The sequence below is a fragment of the Schistocerca gregaria genome, chromosome 3, assembly GCF_023897955.1.
Source record: "Schistocerca gregaria isolate iqSchGreg1 chromosome 3, iqSchGreg1.2, whole genome shotgun sequence".
NCBI classification, from domain to species: domain Eukaryota; kingdom Metazoa; phylum Arthropoda; class Insecta; order Orthoptera; family Acrididae; genus Schistocerca; species Schistocerca gregaria.
In genome coordinates this window covers 258,660,257-258,674,443 of record NC_064922.1, presented here as the reverse complement: position 1 = coordinate 258,674,443, position 14,187 = coordinate 258,660,257, and the positions used below count along the sequence as shown (strand labels likewise).

Sequence of the window (14,187 nt, the reverse complement as noted above, 5' to 3'; positions counted from 1 at the left end):
ATCTGGCTATTGGCTTAACTCGCGCTCCACGCACTAAATCAGCTAATATTGAAATTGTTGTTTTTGCTTATTCCTGTTTCATGTCAGACAGATTCAGATGTAACTTTATTTATGTTATTTGAAATAAATGTGTTGGATTGACCTTAATGAATTATGTGCAATCGAAGTAAGGGAGCCAGTCCTCCATTAGTGCTAACAGTGGCGTGCAGTTCTGGCTGTGAGCCCCGTGCTCACAGCCCCGTGCTGCTGTCATTTGACGTCTACCCTACCTCTCTGCCCTGGTTCGAGCATCACTCACGTGTCAGTGGGTGTTAGAACAATACAGTTGAGTACACAATTGAAGAATACACCGACATCATCATTCCACATGGCGAAGCTCATCGTAATGGAAGAGCTACTCGATGCACTTATCAAGATCGTTATCTACAATGTCCAACTCCATCGCATACCCTTTTTGCCACAATTATGCAACGGCATCGAGGAAGGGGTATCTCCACCGTCACCAGGCTCCTCTGTGATGCTCCCAGCAGAGGCCGCACACCCGAGTTGGAAGAGGCCGAACTGCACCACGGTGAAGAGAGATCGAACTACACGAACGGTTGCGTGTGCAATGGACGTTATTCCCAGCAACGTCTGGTATTTTCTGCATGACTAACAATTACATTCATACCACCTCAAAAGAATACAGTCAGTAATACCAACAAATTTTGCACCAAGAGTTTTCTGTGCGCGGTTTTTGCACCGCTGTATCAACGAGCCCACAGTATTTCCGCGGCGAATTCTCGTGACAGACGAACGTCAATTTACTAGGGATTATGTTCTCAATTCTCGAAACAGCCATGTCTGAGCAAAATTAAACCCACATGTCATGCATGTCCAGGGATTCCAAAACAGATTTGTTACCAATGTGTTTGCAGGTTTTCTGGATGGTCACTGGTCACATCTACTTGACCTTTCTACAACAAGTATTGGGCGTGTTGTTGGATACTGTACCACTGAACATACGTGAAAACATATGGTTGCAGCATGATGGTGCATCTGATCACTTTCCACATCATGATCGGGAACGTCTGGACCAACAATTCTGACACAGATGGATAGACCAAGACCATCCAATCGCATGGCATCGAAGATCACAGGATTAGACTCCACCGGACTTTTTCCTCTGGTATAGGACGAAGAGTTTGGTTTATGAGACTCCTATAGAGACAGAAGAAGATCTGATGTCATTGGTTGTGGTCGCTGCAGGATAGAAACAGAGATGCCATGTGTGACAGAGCGTGTGCACCACGTCATTCGTAGGTACAACGTGTGCACTGAACTTGGTGGTCACCACATCAAACCTTACTGGTGGATCAGAATGCTAACATCCTGTAAAAAGGACAAAAATGGATTAAGTTTAACTGTAAACATCAGTGCTTGTGGAAACTGATCAAGTTTCCTTTTTTTTTGCTTTGGTTATTAATGAATGGAACTGGAAAACGAGCAATGTACTGGGTCACGCCTAAAAAATTACTTCTAAAAGTGGTGGCGCTACCAACATGTTTTCAAGTGTTTGTAGCACGGAAACGGTACGTTTCGATTCTAAATATTATCTACTGAGTCCCCTATACAAGACTAGAAGTTTGTAAGGGAATTTTAGAGCACCCTGCAGACGAGGTACGTGGTTAGACACTGCTCTCCAGCCGCAGTCGCCACGTGATCCACAGCATCTACAAGCGATCCACAGCATCTACTTCACATTCTCAAGAATCCCCATCAATACCTCCCATCAAATAAAAATAATTAGTAATCATGCAATTTGATACCGGGTTCTACACACGGCCATCAGTAGCGTTAAGCACTTAGTTACAAACACAGACTGGCTATGATAATAAGTGAAAGACGCAGAACATTTTCAATGTTGTGGTTCCTTTTAAGACGGTGTCATTACTCATCTAACTGGTTTTACACATACTGTCATGTTTTCCTCTCTTTGTTAGGAGGCGATCAACAACATAAAATTGTCTTCTACACCGGAAACTATCGGCCTCAGATATAAAAGCCACTTTTATAAATTCCTGACGAAACCTGCTTGCCTATGATGTTAATGTAATGCAGCATGTCATGAACACAGATGCCTGCATTACATTAAGGTAATATTTGAGCACCAACCATACTATGAAACGCGTTTTGTCAGGAATTTGTAGTGGTGGCGCTTGAAAAGGATATGCAAAATAAAACAGGCCCACAAAATATTTCATGCACCTTAAGATAGACAGCCTGATTTGCATCATCGCCGTGGATGTTGGTGATGTATGTTGAATTGCCTGTCATAACAGTGCATGAAATACACTCCTGGAAATGGAAAAAAGAACACATTGACACCGGTGTGTCAGACCCATCATACTTGCTCCGGACACTGCGAGAGGGCTGTACAAGCAATGATCACAGGCACAGCACAGCGGACACACCGGGAACCGCGGTGTTGGCCGTCGAATGGCGCTAGCTGCGCAGCATTTGTGCACCGCCGTCGTCAGTGTCAGCCAGTTTGCCGTGGCATACGGAGCTCCATCGCAGTCTTTAACACTGGTAGCATGCCGCGACAGCGTGGACGTGAACCGTATGTGCAGTTGACGGACTTTGAGCCAGGGCGTATAGTGGGCATGCGGGAAGCCGGGTGGACGTACCGCCGAATTGCTCAACACGTGGGGCGTGAGGTCTCCACAATACATCGATGTTGTCGCCAGTGGTCGGCGGAAGGTGCACGTGCCCGTCGACCTGGGACCGGATCGCAAAGACGCACGGATGCACGCCAAGACCGTAGGATCCTACGCAGTGCCGTAGGGGACCGCACCGCCACTTCCCAGCAAATAAGGGACACGGTTGCTCCTGGGGTATCGGCGAGGACCATTCGCAACCATCTCCATGAAGCTGGGCTACGGTCCCGCACACCGTTAGGCCGTCTTCCGCTCACGCCCCAACATCGTGCAGCCCGCCTCCAGTGGTGTCGCGACAGGCGTGAATGGAGGGATGAATGGAGACGTGTCGTCTTCAGCGATGAGAATCACTTCTATCTTGGTGCCAATGATGGTCGTATGCGTGTTTGGCGCCGTGCAGGTGAGCGCCACAATCAGGACTGCATACGACCGAGGCACACAGGGCCAACACCCGGCATCATGGTGTGGGGAGCGATCTCCTACACTGGCCGTACACCTCTGGTGATCGTCGAGGGGACACTGAATAGTGCACGGTACATCCAAACCGTCATCGAACCCATCGTTCTACCATTCCTAGACCGGCAAGGGAACTTGCTGTTCCAACAGGACAATGCACGTCCGCATGTATCCCGTGCCACCCAACGTGCTCTAGAAGTGTAAGTCAACTACCCTGGCCAGCAAGATCTCCGGATCTGTTCCCCATTGAGCATGTTTGGGACTGAATGAAGCGTCGTCTCACGCGGTCTGCACGTCCAGCACGAACGCTGGTCCAACTGAGGCGCCAGGTGGAAATGGCATGGCAAGCCGTTCCACAGGACTACATCCAGCATCTCTACGATCGTCTCCATGGGAGAATAGCAGCCTGCATTGCTGCGAAAGGTGGATATACACTGTACTAGTGGCGACATTGTGCATGGTCTGTTGCCTGTGTCTATGTGGCTGTGGTTCTGTCAGTGTGATCATGTGATGTATCTGACCCCAGGAATGTGTCAATAAAGTTTCCCCTTCCTGGGACAATGAATTCACGGTGTTCTTATTTCAATTTCCAGGAGTGTGTTTCCTGGGCCATTTTGATTTCGCCCGTTCTGCATGTGGCTTGAAGTCATTCAGCACTGTTAATCAATAAACAAAAGGAAAACTTTGTTCCCAAAAAAATCTCGAAAAGTGGTAGTCTAATTTACTTCAGATTTTTACACGATACTCCAATAAAATATGTGCGCAGGACGGACATTAATAAAACCGGCAAACTGCAGTGACGGATTCGTGACTGGAAAGGTCCTATGAATATGTGTCCGGAAATGCATCGTTGCCACGGTAGATGGCGCTGGCGAATGACAATTCCCCTGACCACGTGCCGTGGGTTCCTTGTGTTTTGGCAGGCTGTGTGATTGACGCAGAGTACTGTAAGCAGCGGGGTGAAACGGCATTCGTGTCGGACAGAAGCCGAGATGGCGTTTATGCGCGGCCAACCAGATGGAAACGGTCGAGAGGCAGCACGGCTATACCACAACAAGTACCATCACTGACACCAACCACATCACACAACATTTCAAGCCCTTTTGGGACATTTGTGTGATCATAGGTCCTCTCAGATAGACGAATGTGCAGGGAGGCGGCGGATTGTGCGTACATAATATTTGGGGGACCGGTTTCTACAGTACAAGCTGTAGGCAAGTGGCCCGCCAACATGGCGTGAGACAAAGTGCGATTATGTGTATCCTGCATGACCACCGCTACTATCTCTATCACCTCCAATGCCACGGTGGCCACTTTGTACATCTGTTGTGACGTGAATGTGAAGCAGCTCTGTACTGTGTTCCGGGACGATTTATAGCCGATGCACGCACACCGTCCGTTAATAAAACCAACAAACTGCAGCAACGGATCCTGACTAAAGGAAAGAAGGTCCGGACACATGGTCATAGAAGCTTTTCTGCTCCACTTTCAGTCAGGAATCCGTCCCTGCAGTTTGTCGATTTTATTAACGTTCACCCTGTGTATATGTGGCGTCCCTCCAAAGAGTCGTCAGGCACATTTTCTGTGGGGTTTTAGCAAACATTTCCAGTTTCGTTGTGGCATTGTGTAGCTGGCGGGCAACGGCCTTGCCGCAGTGGATACACCGGTTCCCGTCAGTTCACCGAAGTTAAGCGCTGTTGGGCGTGGCCGGCACTGGGATGGGTGACCTTCCTGGCCGACATGCACTGTTGCCATTTCTCGGGGTGCACTCAGACTCGTGATGCCAATTGAGGAGCTACTCGACCGCATAGTAGTGGCTCCGGTCACAGAAAACCATCTTAACGACTGGGAGAGCGATGTGCTGACCCCACGCCCCTCCTATCCGCATCCATCCCCTGAGTATGATACGGCGGTCGGGTGGCCCCGATGGGTCACTTGTGGCCTGAAGACGGAGTGGTTTTTTAATTGTGTATCTGGAGTCGGCCCAAACAAATTCTGCTCAATCTGCTCAATACATCTTTCATGCGACGCTCAGTGCCGACGGAAAGTGTAGGTTTGTTGCCCATTACATACAAAATAAGTTTTAAAGCGAATTTTACGTGCCCATTCCACAGAGCGGTCGAGTCCAATATTAGCACAGCCACTAAAACAGAAAGAATAACCAGTAGTCCAGTAGCGACTCCGCCGCCCTGGCCCCCTCTGGTTGCTACAACAAAGCACGCAGCACTTCTGCGTCGCTGCTACATCGCTGTTTATTCTGAATGTTTTAGCGTCCTCGTTGAAAAATATCAATAAAGCGCATATCGGATTAGGATAATCTGGCAGCGGGCTGTCGAATAGGCACGAAAATTTCCTATGAAAAAAATAATTTTGTTTGTAATGTCATTGCAAGATTCCTGTAGAAATTTTCAGCAGTGTTGCCTCTACAGCCGTCCATAATTGCGAAAGTGTTGCCGGTGTAGGATGATGTGCACAAACTAAATTCTCGATTAAGTCCTATAAAAATTCGATGAGATTCATGTCGGGCGACCTGGGTGGCCAAATCATTCGCTCGAGTCGCACATATGTGAGGTGCCAGGATTTGGGCACCATCAATATTATTAATAATAAAGGGACTGGCAAGGGCATCACATTATGACTGTATTGAATTATGATGAATGTGAGGCACTCTCGAGTAGTATTCCCTGCATGTCTGCATGATTAAGGCACTAACTTAAAGCGTTGCTGAAAAGTGTCGGAAGTTGAGAATTGTGAAATATGAAGTCTAGGTGGCCGTAGCTCGCCGCGCTGCCGTAGGCGGCAGGTAGCGGTCACCGGAAACGTGGGACAATACGGCGCTTTTGGGGATAGCCCGGCATCCGGAGCCACCTGTACTAGGCAACACATGGTGACGGGGGGAATTTCGTTTGCCTAGGGGCAATATGACCTGCACGATGATTTGGTAGAATCTCAGAAATGGGTTGGAGGGATTTCGCTATGTTAGAGCGTTCGACATTGGCCGAAACTGAGTACTCTTCCGCCGCGTTTTCGTACGCGTGGAAGACGGGAGAATTGCAGAAGGAGAGGACTTCGCCTTCAGCTATCGAGCGGTACGGACTTGGGGCGGGCGTCTTGGCCATCGTGTTAGAAGTCTGTATGGCAGCATTGCACCAACGCGTGTTCCATGCAGAGTTCTGCGCTTAGAGTTCTTTGTGTACTCAGAAGCGAGATTTTCACCAACGCTTAACCACTTCCAACAACATACATAGTATTCTTGATCTTGTAGTTATCCTTGCGAGATGCCCAGTATCCATCAACGTAGCTGCCGGTAATCGGGGAGCGTAACTGCAGATTAGTCGATGTGCCATTCTCAACAGTGTGAGGGTGGTAAAAAAAAATCACATTCCTGTAATTTTTGTCAATCATGGGAAGTATCAAAATTAAATGCCAGTATTACAATCGAATTATCGAGTTCATTGTGGCAAGCATTTAACCTGTCCCAGTAAGCTTTACATGTGCCCTAGTCACTGCACAGCTTGTCCAGAAGGGAAGGAAGAAAGGTTTGCGATCTTCCACGTCAGCGACGGACAAATAAGCTTACACATTATCTTCTTTAAACCAATCGCGAAAAATTGTGGCCCGGCGACATAGCGCACTGTCATCCATAAAAATTTCATCGTTGTTTAGGAACGTGAAGTCCATCAATGGTTGCAAAAGGTCTCCAAGCAGCCGAACGCAACCATTTCCAGTGAATGATCGGTTCAGTTGAACCAGAGAACCCAGTCCATTCCATGAAAACACAGCGAACGTCATTATGGAACCACCTACACAACCTACAGCTTGCAGAGCGTCTTGTTGACAACTTCAGTCCATGGCTTCGTCGTGTCTGTGCCACACTCGAACCAAGCCATGTGGTCTTACCAACTGAAATAGGGGCTCACCTGACCAGGCCACGATTTCCTAGTCGTCTGGGTCACGAGCCTAGGAGAGACGCTGCAGCCGATGTGCTGTTAGCAAAGGCACTCGCGTTGGTCGTCTGCTGCCGTAGACCATTACAGCCAAAGTTCGCCGAATTGTCCTAACACATACGTTTACGCCCGCGACACGTAGATTTCTACGATTATTTCAGGCAGTGCTGGTTGTCTGTTAGCACTGACAGCTCTACCCAGACACCGCTGCTGTCGGTCGTTCACTGAAGGCTGTCGGCGACTGCGTTGTCCAGGTGAGAGGTAATGCCTGAAATTTGGAATTCTCGGTACACTCTTGACACTGTGGATCTCCGAATACTGAATTACCTAACGATTTCCGAAATGTGATGTCCCAAGCGTCTAGTTCCAACTACTACTCCGCGTTCAAAGTCTATTAATTCCCGTCGTGCGACCGTAATCGCCGCGCGAACATTTTTACACGAACCACCTGAGTACATACAAATGACAGCTCCGTTAATACACTGTCCTTTTATACCTTTTAGAACGTGATACTTCCGCCATCTACCATTACTTTTGTCTCCAACACCCCTTTTAATTTGTGAATCTTTCCAGATATCGAAACGAGGTTTAGGGCAAATGATAGTACGCTAAGGGGCATGTACTTTGCTACATGACAAAGAGTGGTAACTCCTGCATCTACAGAGATACGAAAGCAAGCGTGATTTATTAAAAATAGAACGATATACTTTACTAACAGCATCCGAAATATCTTAAACAGACAAGTGCAGTTGTATAACGCTTGTTAATATTCATGTTGAAACTGCCGCCTACTGAAATGCTTGTAGACCGGAATCGGTTACCGCGTTGTGAAGAGGCTCATGCCAGGATATGTCACTGTACAGACTCTTACGAGTACCCGCGCGGTCTGAGGCGCCTTGTCACGGTTCGTGTGGCTCCCCTCGGGGGAGATTCGAATCCTCCCTCGGGTATGGGTGTGTTTGTTGTCCACAGCGTAAGTTAGTTTAAGTTAGATTCAGTAGTGTGTAAGCGAAAGGACTGATGACCTCAGTAGATTGGTACCCATAAGACCTTACCACAAATTACCCATTTTCTTTCGAATGTTTACTTCCCTGCACAACAGAACTAGATGGAACTGTGTGCCTATCGCCTAGTCATTTCTAATTCAAAATTCCCTTGCATGTAGGCATCTACGCCAATGAGGACAAGTTTGACATGATACTTTGGTACGTCGATTTGTGGCAAAAGACGTATTGCCAGGGAATGCGGGATCAGCGAGAGCAGTTTGACTTGCGTCTTGCATCGAAATTAATTCCACACTTATACACTCCTGGAAATTGAAATAAGAACACCGTGAATTCATTGTCCCAGGAAGGGGAAACTTTATTGACACATTCCTGGGGTCAGATACATCACATAATCACACTGACAGAACCACAGGCACATAGACACAGGCAACAGAGCATGCACAATGTCGGCACTAGTACAGTGCATATCCACCTTTCGCAGCAATGCAGGCTGCTATTCTCCCATGGAGACGATCGTAGAGATGCTGGATGTAGTCCTGTGGAACGGCTTGCCATGCCATTTCCACCTGGCGCCTCAGTGGGACCAGCGTTCGTGCTGGACGTGCAGACCGCGTGAGACGACGCTTCATCCAGTCCCAAACATGCTCAATGGGGGACAGATCCGGAGATCTTGCTGGCCAGGGTAGTTCACTTACACCTTCTACAGCACGTTGGATGGCACGGGATACATGCGGACGTGCATTGTCCTGTTGAAACAGCAAGTTCCCTTGCCGGTCTAGGAATGGTAGAACGATGGGTTCGATGACGGTTTGGATGTACCGTGCACTATTCAGTGCCTCCTCGACCCTCGACGATCACCAGAGGTGTACGGCCAGTGTAGGAGATCGCTCCCCACACCATGATGCCGGATGTTGGCCCTGTGTGCCTCGGTCGTATGCAGTCCTGATTGTGGCGCTCACCTGCACGGCACCAAACACGCACACGACCATCATTGGCACCAAGGCAGAAGCGACTCTCATCGCTGAAGACGACACGTCTCCATTCGTCCCTCCATTCACGCCTGTCGCGACACCACTGGAGGCGGGCTGCACGATGTTGGGGCGTGAGCGGAAGACGGCCTAACGGTGTGCGGGACCGTAGCCCAGCTTCATGGAGACGGTTGCGAATGGTCCTCGCCGATACCCCAGGAGCAACAGTGTCCCTAATTTGCTGGGAAGTGGCGGTGCGGTCCCCTACGGCACTGCGTAGGATCCTACGGTCTTGGCGTGCATCCGTGCGTCGCTGCTGTCCGGTCCCAGGTCGACGGGCACGTGCACCTCCCGCCGACCACTGGCGACAACATCGATGTACTGTGGAGACCTCACGCCCCACGTGTTGAGCAATTCGGCGGTACGTCCACCCGGCCTCCCGCATGCCCACTATACGCCCTCGCTCAAAGTCCGTCAACTGCACATACGGTTCACGTCCACGCTGTCGCGGCATGCTACCAGTGTTAAAGACTGCGATGGAGCTCCGTATGCCACGGCAAACTGGCTGACACTGACGGCGGCGGTGCACAAATGCTGCGCAGCTAGCGCCATTCGACGGCCAACACCGCGGTTCCTGGTGTGTCCGCTGTGCCGTGCGTGTGATCATTGCTTGTACAGCCCTCTCGCAGTGTCCGGAGCAAGTATGGTGGGTCTGACACACCGGTGTCAATGTGTTCTTTTTTCCATTTCCAGGAGTGTATCTACCATCATATCAGGCACTCGGAGGACGCGACTTCGAAAGCTGTATGGTATTTTCTTGCTTTACTCTGCATCACTAAGACACTTCGTTTAATAAGACGAAGCAACGTTTACAGAACACGGAAATGTAAATTTGCGTAACATGCTCTACGGAATAGCTAAAAATGCACACCGGCTTCGTCAAGTACAACAACAACGACCATGAAGTGTGAAGCTATGGCGGGACATCATAAAAAATTCCATTGCGGGACCTTACTTCATCCGAAGGATATATAAGGAAATACAGGGTGATTCAAAAAGAATACCACAACTTTAAAAATGTGTATTTAATGAAAGAAACATAATATAACCTTCTGTTATACATCATTACAAAGAGTATTTAAAAAGGTTTTTTTTCACTCAAAAACAAGTTCAGACATGTTCAATATGGCCCCCTCCAGACACTCGAGCAATATCAACCCAATACTCCAACTCGTTCCACACTCTCTGTAGCATATCAGGCGTAACAGTTTGGATAGCTGCTGTTATTTCTCGTTTCAAATCATCAATGGTGGCTGGGAGAAGTGGCCGAAACACCATATCCTTAACATACCCCTATAATAAAAAATCGCAGGGGGGTCCCTATGCACAAACACCCATTCTCTGTAAACTGTTTATACCAACGTTTAATACACCACCTATCAGGAGGTTTAACACCATACTTCGTTCGAAATGCACGCTGAACAACTGTCGTCGATTCACTTCTGCCGTACTCAATAACACAAAAAGCTTTATGTAGAGCGGTCGCCATCTTAGCATCAACTGACGCTGACGCCTAGTCAACAGCGCCTCAAGAGAACAAATGTACAACTAAATGAAACTTTATAGCTCCCTTAATTCGCCGACAGATAGTGCTTAGCTCTGCCTTTTGTCGTTTCAGAGTTTTAAATTCCTAAAGTTGTGGTATTCTTTTTGAATCACCCTGTACGTATGCACACTTTCTTACGAACATTCAACACTACGGCCATTAAAATTGCTACACACTGAAGAAATGCAGATGATAAACGGGTATTCATTGGACAAATATATTATACTAGAACTGACATGTGATTACATTTTCACGCAATTTGGGTGCATAGATCCTGATAAATCAGTACCCAGAACAACCACCTCTGGCCGTAATAACGGCCTTGATACGCCTGGGCATTGAGTCAAACAGAGCTTGGATGGCGTGTACAGGTACAGCTGCCCATGCAGCTTCAACACGATACCACAGTGCATCAAGAGTAGTGACTGGCGTATTGTGACGAGCCAGTTGCTCGGCCACCATTGACCAGACGTTTTCAGTTCGTGAGAGATCTGGAGAATGTGCTGGCCAGGGCAGCAGTCGAACATTTTCTGTATCCAGAAAGGCCCGTACAGGACCTGCAACCTACGGTCGTGCATTATCCTGCTGAAATGTAGGGTTTCGCAGGGATCGAATGAAGGGTAGAGCCACGGGTTGTAACACATCTGAAATGTATTGTCCACTGTTCAAAGTGCCGTCAATGTTAACAAGAGGTGACCGAGACGTGTAACCAGTGGCACCCCATACCATCACGCCGGGTGATACGGCGATGACGAATACACCCTTCCAATGTGCGTTCACCGCCAAACACGGATGCGACCTTCATGATGTTGTGAACAGAGTGTATTTGTTCTCCCAGAAGAGGTACCACTAGATAAACGACAGAGTATGTAGTTCTAACAGGTCGGCTATCCCGCTCACTCCTCCCGTGTTGCAACCCAAATTCTTGACTGAATTGTTTCCTGTCAGTTGGACAGAGCGGAATTCTGCTGTACGATGGCTGGCCAAGTCCCTTGATTTAACTCCTCTAGATTTCTTTCTGTGAGGATCACTGAAAGGTGTGGTCCATCATGAAGCCCAACTACGCCAGAAGATATGCGCCGTCGAATAACCACGCTACCCAACTGCGTATCACACAATGCACTTTCATCCACCTCTCGAAAGGTGACTGTAAATGTGCCTTGCAGTCGATGTTAAACAATGTGAGCACGTAAGTAAAGTCTAAAACTACGTTTCATTAAGAAAAGTATTTATTTTGTGGGTAACATGTAACAGGCCATTCTGAATAAACAATTTAATTTTTTATGCGTATTGCGCCTAATTACGAGTAGTATTTATAGACACATGTGTCTGACAGCAGATGGTTTACTTTCAGAAGCATTTTGTCGTCTCCAGACAAAGACGATTCATGTTTTTTTCTTTCTTCATGTCTAAGGAAGTTAACACAATTTCCTTAAAGAACTATTTATCGTTATAAAGTGTGATTGAGCGACATTTTTGTTTTTGTTGTGATAACTAAGCAGTGACAGGGAGGGTCTAAATGGAAAACTACTTGGCGAAAGTGTTAATTTTAATTTTAGTAACCAACAGTCTCAGTTGCACCATTTACCTAGAATTTACCTAGGTTTCAGTCGGGATAACCCAACCTTCTTCAGAATAACAGTAACTACCGTTTGTCCGCAGTGGACATCGTCGAGCTAAAACTACAAATGCATACATTATCGCCAGACTGTAAAAACGCATCTGAAACTGCCTGGGCCCCACTTCGCAACCGCGATGCTGCAGTCATTCTTCCGACGTGCTTTTCGCGAGTGGAACATAGTTGGAGGGCTCAGTTAGTGGTACAAAAGTAACCTCTTCCACACACCATTAGGTGGCTTGCAGACTATAATGTAGATTTACTCGAGGCATTATATCGAACGAGGTGGCGCAGAGCCTAAGACGGTGGATACACACAGGTTACGGCAGAATTTCGGTAGAAACTACCGCTCCACATCCAGATTAAGGTATTCCTTTGTTTCGCTAAATAGCTTAAGGCAAATAATGGGACCTCTGATAATCCATCGAGGACAGTGGAACAGCAGCCGGACGTGAAGTAATTGCATAATGATACTGAAATCAACAGATGTATCGTAATCCAATGTCGTTTCTTCAAAACATGGTATCAGTTTCGACCCCCAAAAAGGGTCATCTTCAGGCTCCAAGCGTAATCTGCCAACATCGTAAGAACCACAATGACAAAGACCAACAAAGTCTTCAAATGGATACGGTACATCTTAATAAGCATGTTATGTCAACAAGTGCAACCAACAAATTCGAGTGCAATGGAGCCAAAATGTTGTCGCCTGACCATTGATGGGCTTGTTGCTGATGTGTTATCCAGTTGATTTTGCCTCCTTGCACTCGACTTTGATGGTTGCACATGCTTGCATAGCGCGCTTAATAGTTTATAGCGCATCCGTTTGAAGACTCCTTTGGTCTTTGTCACTGTGGTTCGTACGTTGATGGCATATTGCGCAAGTGGCCTGAAAATGAAGCTTTTTGGCGTCGAAATGACGCTGGACTACAATGCAATTAATAATGGGATCGGTAGTTTGAAAAAAACAAACCCATTTGCCTTCGCTATCCTCCCTTAACCCGAACTTAGACTGCGTCTTAATTGACTTTGTAGATTCGACTAAAAAGCAAATGTCTCTTCTTTAAGGCATTATCTATCGGCGTGTCTCAACAAATTTGTTTCTTCCGTTGATTCTTTCCCGAGTTATTGATGAATTATGATTTTTCCCCGTGTGGTGAAAATGGTGTAGAGGCCTTCGAAACGGTTTCATCACCTATGGTGCCTCGTAGTTCAATGCGCATGATAACACACACATAACGATTTCAGTGACACAATGCTAAATCGTAAAAGGATGATATAGCCCTCATCAAAGTGTAACAGAAATAGTTGGGGTGCGTAAATGGAAATCCTTCGAAGAAAAGATAGTTCTCGCCAAACATTGATGTGTAAATTTAGAGAACAGGTGTTTGAAGAAGACTTTGTGACCAATCTGCTGCCATCATCATACACTCACGAGAGAAAGTTGTCGGATAACGATACGCACATATATAGTGCATTGGGGGAGCTGTCATTCGTACGCAGGTGATTCATCTGAAAAAGTTTCTGTCGTGATTATAAGCGCACGAAGGGAAGTAATAGACTTAGAACGCGGAATAGTAGTTCCTGCTTTACGCGCACGGGACATTCCATTTCGAAAATCGTTAGCGAATTCAGTATTCCGACATCCAAGTATCAAGCGTGTGCCGAGAATACCAAATTTCAGGCATTACCTCACACTACGGACAACCCAGTGTCCGACAGCCTTCACTTAACGACCGAGAGCAGCGGCATTACGGACGGTTGTCATTGCGATCAGAAAACCAAGGCTGCCTGAAATAACCGCAGAAATCAATATGGAACATGCACGGCAAAAGTATCAGCTAGGTCAGTGCGCCGAAATTTGGCGTTAAGGGAAGGTTTACTATCTT

The 14,187-nt window shown here is 47.3% G+C and overlaps 1 pseudogene; it reads left to right on the top strand.

The window, feature by feature from the left end:
• Positions 1-4,791: 4,791 nt before the first annotated feature.
• LOC126357014 (5S ribosomal RNA) lies at positions 4,792-4,909 on the top strand (annotated as a pseudogene).
• Positions 4,910-14,187: the final 9,278 nt, after the last annotated feature.